This window comes from Desmodus rotundus, chromosome 3, assembly GCF_022682495.2.
Source record: "Desmodus rotundus isolate HL8 chromosome 3, HLdesRot8A.1, whole genome shotgun sequence".
NCBI classification, from domain to species: domain Eukaryota; kingdom Metazoa; phylum Chordata; class Mammalia; order Chiroptera; family Phyllostomidae; genus Desmodus; species Desmodus rotundus.
The window spans coordinates 82,088,494-82,094,835 of NC_071389.1; positions in this window are offsets into that span (position 1 = coordinate 82,088,494).

Genomic DNA, 6,342 nt, shown 5'->3' on the forward strand with positions numbered 1-6,342 from the left:
CTCCCACCAGCTATTTCCTATTCTGTTTGTCCCCAGAAAATGTCTCAGCTAATCATTTTTTGGTATGGTAAGGTGATCTACATCTCTACTCTTGAAATTTTTGTGCTGTAAATGGTCCTGCCTGTTCTGATTGCTATAGTTTTCTGTGACTTTTTTTATAACTATAGAATATGAGTGCTAAGTCTTCTATAACTACAGAATATGAGAATACTATTAGATTACCAAGAGACTCTCCTGGGGCCCAGGGATTCCTCCTTGTTTCCATTATGTAGTAGCAAACCAATTTACTCTTGATAATCAAGATCAGTTGTCCCATCCAGTACAGTGACAAAATGGCCAGATGACAGTCTTAGCTTCCTGATTAATGGAACCATTGTTTTGTTCCCTGGTAGAAGCATTCCCTGCCCTGGGAACCAAGACTTCTACACCAGCAGAGCTCAGTGCTGCGGAGATTGAAAGCTGAAACTTTCCTAGTAGAACATCAGGTGTAACAGTGAAAAAAGCTATTCCCATTTGTACCCCTTGATTCCTGAAACTGTGTATCTTTACTGTGGGGGAAACTGCATTATAAATTAGCCACTGTTTCAGAGCATGTCTTGCATCTCAGGCATTATGCCAGCTCCATAAAGTGATTTCATACCACTGGCACCATAACTGAATTTTCAAAGTCCACTCTATTAGATCAAGCTTAAAGATAATGGGAAACATGGTAAGAGAGTGAATTCCAACATTTCATGAGCCAATTGTTGCACTTTATTTGCTTTTAAATTAGCTTCTTGTCAGATGTTAAGGCTAAGAAAAATACCATGACTATAAACAACATATTCTATAATCCAAGAATGATCATTCTGGCAGGAGAATTATGGGCAAGGAAAGCAAATCAATATCCAGTGAGATAAATCATTGTTCCTGACAGGACCAAAATGGTCTGATGTATTTAAATTGCCACCAGGTGGCCGATTGGTTCTCCCAAATAATAGTGCCGCATTGTGAGCTCCGTGTTCATTTGTGATGTTGGCAGACTGGGCATCCAACAGGGGCCACAGCCTCATCAGATTTAGGGAGTGGAAATCCTTGTTACTGAGCCTACACTTAATCTCCATCCCTGCCACCACGGTAGGAATATTCTGAAAAACATAGCTCCCAAGATCAGAAGAGAGTGGTGGTGGTACTCGTCTGTTAAGAGGGAATCCCTCACACATTTTCCCTTTGCCTCCCAGCAAAAGGAAAAGTCATTATGATGTGCTTGGGTTGGGTCTGATGGAGGGGTCTTCTTTGTTTACTCTGTTCTTTCTGGAACTCCCATTAAGATCATGGACCTCCAGGTTTGGTCCTCTAAAGTTACTATTTTTCCCTTCCCTTCCCTCTTGTTTCTCCCTCTCTCCCTCTGTCCCTTTCTACACCCCTCCCACCTCAACTCTCTTTTTTGTACTTTCTGGGATATTTTCTTAACTTTATCTTCTAAGACTTCTATCTATTAGTTTATTTATTTGGAGACTGTAAAAGTATTTTTATTTTTTAAATTATTATAGATTCACAGGAGGTTGCAAAGAATGTACTGGGAAGTTTTGTGCACCCTTCTCCCAGCCTGCCCCATTGTCAACATCATGCACAACTATAGTACAAATCACAACCACGATAGAGAAAACCACCAAAGTCAAGGTAGTCAAATGTACCATCATCACAATAGTCCCTCACATTAGTCTGTATAGGCATGCCTTCTCCCCTGTCTCCAACCTGTGGTAACCACTAATCAATCTCTACTTCATCTCTATAATTATATTATTTCACAAATGTTATATAAAGGGAATCATGTAACATGCACCCTTTTAAAATTGGCTTTTTTTTCATTCAGCATAGTTTCATCTAAGCTGTTGTATGTATTAATAGGTAATTTCCTTTTTAGTATTGAGCATTATTCCCATGGCACATGTGTACTGCAGTTTTAACCATTCATCCCCAAAGGATACTTGGGTATTTTCCACTTTGAAGATATTACAAGTAAAGCCGCAATGAACTTTTATGCATCACTTTTTTTATGTTAGTTCCTGCTGTATTTTTTATTTCCAAAAGCTCTTTTCTTCAATTATGTTTTTATGGAAACTTCTTTTTGTTTTTTGGTATATCTTATCTATGCAGATTGTAATTATAATTTAAAATAAATGTTTTCGTCTATTTTTTGCATTGTCTTTGTTCCCAATGAGTTCCTCTGTTTGCTTAAGACTCTGCTTTTCATATGAACCCTTTCCTCAAATATATGATAGATCTTGGTTAAGTATTTATATTTAAAAGTGAGGCACTACAAAATTTATTGGAAGGGCTTAGCTTCACTGTGAGGAATCGGGCAGCTTACTAGTTAGGACAAATTAGGTTGTATTGTGGTAACAAACAACTCCCAGATCTCAGTGGCTTACTACAATAAAGGGTTTTTATTTATTTATTTATTTTTAGAGAGAGGGGAAGGGAGGGAGAAAGAGAGGGGGAGAAACATCAATGTGTGGTTGCCTGTCATGCGGCCCCCCACTGGGGACCTGGCCTGCAATCCAGGCATGTGCCCTGACTGGGAATTGAACCAGTGACCCTTTGATTCGCAGCCTGCACTCAATCCAATGAGCTACACCAGCCAGGGCTAAAGGTTTATTTTTGACTAATGTCAGAGTCCAGTGTGGCTTCCACACAAGTAAGGGAAAGAGCACTAAAGATTGTGAAAGGTCTGGGAAAGAGCTATGTCATTGTGAAATCTCCACAGAGCCTCCAGGGCTTAGAACTAGGGCAAAGGTAAGAGCAACACTAGTGCGGTAACTGTTATGTTGATGTCAAGGTTAGTGATTAGGATTATAGCTGTGTTTCTATAAACAAGTTGAAAATTCTCCTAGAAGATGGCAGGTTCTTTGCCACAACTTCAGTTTCTTCAGACCACATTTGTAGTTTTATATCTAGGAGACATCAGTTTCAGAGAAATTTCAGCAAGTACAATATGTTTTGAGTATCCTGGTTCTGGTTCCAAATCATCTACTTATTAAGTTATCCTTACACGTGAGTGGATGTTCAGGAAACCACTAGGTGTTTGAGGACTGTCTTCAACATGAAAAAGAGACACTGTGGCAAATAAGCAGAAGAAATTACCCTGGAAAAGATTTGGCAAATCTGAAAATATAAAACTCTAATATCATAAAAAGATGGGTGAACTTTATAAATAGCAATAATCACCAATGTGGTGTGAGGTGAAACTATAGTCAGAAGCTAAAAACAAGTTTTGAAACTTCACAAAATACAATTCTAAGCAGGAAAATCAAAAGAAAAAGTTGAGTAAACATCCCCAAAAGAAAACTGAAGTAAAAAGAAATAGAAAATATAAACTAAAAAGATATGTACTCAATTTAGGAAGTACATTTGGCTAAGAGAGATAGCTATTAGTGAAAAAGAAAAGAAATTTTCAGAGATGATGAAAAAACAATTTCCCTGAGCTGAAATAATTAAATCTCCTGATTGAGTGATTCCAAGGAGCACTAGCACAACATATGAGAAATACATATATTTAGTCACATTATTTTAAAATTTCAGAACCCAAGGATAAAGAAAATCAGACCACCTTCCATAGAAGCGGAGCAACAAGCACCATATTTTTTTAGGTAAAACGTCTATTCTAAAGGCAAGAAAGACCAGTATATTTTACAAAGTACAAAAAGTTCACTAATGGTTTCAAGCTCCACATTGCAAATAATTTTTGAGAAGTTATCACTTGTCACATTTTGGTGTAGTATCAGAAAAGAATATACAGTTATCTGAAAAGGCTATTAAAAAATGCTCTTTATTTCCAACTATAGTATTCAAGGGAGGCCAGATGTTTTGTTTCAGCCCCAAAGCATATTTCACTAGCTTTAATGGAAAGCAGATATAAAAATATACCATATGGTTTCACTTATACGTGAAATTTTAAAACATAACAAACAAACTCATAGAAACAGGGAACAAAGGGATGCTTACCTGGAAATCTAATATATAGTAGAGTGATTATAGACAACAATAGTGTATTATAAACATCAGACATGCTAAGAGGCTAGATTGTAAGTATTCCCACCACAAAAAGAAATGATAAGTATATGATGTGATAGAAGTACAATCATATTTCAATATATAATTATATCAAATTGACATTTGTACACCTTAAACTTACACAATCTTACATGTAAAATATATTGCAATGTTTTAATTATACATTAAATTAAAAATATATCTTCATATATGACAAATTTTTATAATGTTTTTATTTTATTATTTTATTATCTTCACTGGAGGACATGCTTATTGATTTCAAAGAGAGAGGAAGGGAGGGAGAGAGAGAGGGAGAGAAACATGAATAGAGAGAGAAACATCGATTGATTGCCTCTCAAACATGCCCCAACCTGGGACCAAACCTGCAACGTAGGCATCTGCCCCGACACGGAACAAAACCCACACCCTTTCATTTTACAGGATGATGCTCCAACCAACTGAGCCACACCAGCTAGGGTTATAATTTTGTTTTTACATTTAGCTCTTAATCCACTTAAAATTTATGTTTGTGAGTGGTGGGTATAGAGATCTAACTTTATTTCTTGACAAATGTATAGACAATTGTTCAATACCAGGAATAAATAAACCACTCTTTCACCAATGACCTAACATATAATACACTACATACCTGTATATACACAGGCATGTTTCTAAACAGTTTTGTTTTATTGAGCTCTATATCTTTTCTTGAACCAATACTTTCCTGTTTTAAAACGTGCTAACACTGAGCATTTTTTCATATGTCTGTTGGCCACTCGTAGGCCTTCTTGGGAGAAGTGTCCTCAGGTGCTCTGCCCATTTTTAAATTGGATTGTTTGGTGTTGAGTTGTATGAGATCTTTATATATTTTTCATATAACCCCTTGTTGGAACTGTTGTTTGCAAGTATCTTCTCCCATTTGGTTGGTTGTCTTTTTGTTTTGTTGCCAGTTTCTTTTGCTGTGCAGAAGCTTTTAGTCTGATATACTCCCATTCATTTATTTTTGCTTTTACTTCCCTTGCCTTTTGGGTCAAATTTATAAAATCCTCTCTAAGACCAAGGCCCACAAGCTTAGTACCTATGTTTTCTTCTATGTGATTTACTATTTCAGGCCTATTAGGGAAATGCAAATCAATACTACAATGAGATACCATCTCACAGTTGTTAGAATGGCTATTATCAACAAGAAAAGTAATAACAATTGTAGGAGAGGTTATGGAGATAAAGGAACCCTCACCCACTGCTGGTGGGAATGTAAACTGGTACAGCCACTATGTAAGACAGTATGGAGGTTCCTCAAGAAATTAAGAATAGAGTTACCACATGACCCAGAAACCCCTCCTCTGGGTATCTACCTTAAAAATTTGAAAACATTTGTTCACAAAGAGATACACACCCCTATGTTCATTGCAGCGTTATTTATAGTGGCCAAGACATGGAAACTACCAAAGTGTCCTTTGATAGATGATTGCATAAAGATTATGTGGTACCTACCAACATACAGAATAGAATACTACTCAGCTGTAAGAAAAGATGAAATACTGCCATTTCCAACAACATGGGTGGATATTGAGACTATGCTAAGCAAAATAAGTCAGACAGAAAAGTGAAGAACCACATGATTTCACTCATATCTGGGATATAAAACTAAAAGCAGCAAATGAACAAACTACGAAAACAAATAAGAACTCATAGACACAGACAACAGTATGGTGGTTACCAGAGGGTAGGGGGTGGGGGATAGTAAAAGAAAAAGGAGGTCAAATATATGGTGACAGAACATTTGACTTTGAGTGGTAGGCACACAACATAATATACAGATGATATATCATAGAAATGTACACTTGAAACCTATATAATTTTGTTAACCAATGTCACCCCAATAAATTTAATTAAAAAACATTTTAGTTAAGAGAAAAAAGAAAGAAAAAAGCATGCTAAAGATACAAACAGTTAACTCACTGAAAAATAAATATAACTAAGCATGCAAAAGATGATCAGACTCTAATAATCACAAACATGCAAACAAATGAGTTATAATTTCAACTTTTTCCATATCGATAATATTTAAAAGATTAATATCCTTGTTTATAAGAGTATAGGGAAACAAGTGATCTAATTGTCAGTGACAATACAAATTAGAAATAGTCTTCTTGAAAGGAAATTTAACATTATATGTTTTTAAGTATATTTCACTGATTATGCTATTACAGTTGTCCCATTTTTTTTCTCCCCTTTATTCCCCTCTGCACTGAATGACCCCTCTATTCCCCTCTGCACTGAATGACCCCTCCCACCAGCATTCTG